At 68.7% G+C, this 1,005-nt stretch overlaps 1 protein-coding gene across 3 annotated transcripts in view; it reads left to right on the top strand.

Annotated features, from left to right (window-relative positions):
• The first annotated feature begins 528 nt into the window (after nucleotides 1-528).
• Nucleotides 529-1,005, top strand: part of NCOA2 (nuclear receptor coactivator 2) — a 267,032-nt gene continuing 266,555 nt past the window's right edge. For all 3 annotated transcript variants that reach the window (XM_019549043.1, XM_019549019.1, XM_019549026.1), the window contains exon 1: nucleotides 529-636. The gene's annotated coding sequence lies outside the window, so the exon portion shown is untranslated. The remainder of the gene's footprint in view (nucleotides 637-1,005) is intronic.

The raw sequence follows: 1,005 nt of genomic DNA, 5'->3' as shown, positions 1-1,005 counted from the left end.
GCTTCGCTGTCTGGGTGCCTCTATTGCAGCCAGCCACCTGCCCTGCTCCGAGTGAGCGCAGAGGCCCGGGCCTCCCCTGCCGGCAACGCAGCCGCTGCGGTGAGTTGGGCGAAGTCTTGAGAGCCCGAAAGCGGGGCAGGGGCAGGGGCAGGGGCGAGCACTTACGCCCCCGCAGCATGCACTGTTGTTCAAGGAGAGGCTAGCGGCGTTGGGTTTTTTATCTTAGAAAACGAAAAGGGAGGCGCAGAGAGCAGGGCTCCGGGGCTGTTTAAAATAGTTTGTGTCCAAAAGGCAAAGAAAGAAAAGCGGGGAGATGGTGCCTGGGGCTGCCCCCTCCCGCCGCTCCGGCGGCACCGAAGCCTCCATTGGCTTTTTCGGCGACAGCAGAAGACATCCGCGGCGCGGGGAAGTTGACGCTCGCAACAGGCGCAGGGCGAGCCCCGCGGCCTCAGCGTGGCGGAGCGCGGAAGGTGCTGCCCGGGGGGGGCGGCTCTCTCCCCTTCCCCTTCTGCCCCTGGGGGTGAGCCCGGGCGCTGCAGCCGCGCGGGAGCGGCTCGGGGCGCCGGCGACGACGGGGAGTAAAGGGCAACCTTGAGAGCGCGGCCCGCTGAGGAGGGCGAGGGCTGCCAGGGCCGGGTAGGTGCCGCCGAGCCATTTTCTCCCGGGCAAGGGGGGAAGCGGCGGCTGCCTTTGTCCCCTTCGCGCTGCGAGCGGCGGCAGCCGCGGGGACGAGGGAAGTTTCCGAGTCCCTGACGGCCCCGAGCGGAGCCGAAGGGCCGGGCCGGGGCCAAGGAAGGAGGAAGGGAGGGAGTGACTGCGCCTCTCCCCTCCCCTGCGCTCGGGCGGAGGAGGCGGAGGCGGAGGACGAGAGGTGGGAGGGTCTCCATTGAAATAAACAAGCAGCCAGTTATTAAAACGGGAACATGGCGGCTGCGGACCCAGCCACAGCTTCATTTTGCAAAGCGCAGCGCAGCGCGGGCGGCCGCCGCCGCCGCCGGACACGCC

Source organism: Crocodylus porosus, unplaced genomic scaffold (genome assembly GCF_001723895.1).
Source record: "Crocodylus porosus isolate Cpor-Errol unplaced genomic scaffold, CroPor_comp1, whole genome shotgun sequence".
Taxonomy (NCBI): Eukaryota; Metazoa; Chordata; order Crocodylia; family Crocodylidae; genus Crocodylus; species Crocodylus porosus.
This window is presented reverse-complemented; position numbering and strand designations above follow the sequence as displayed.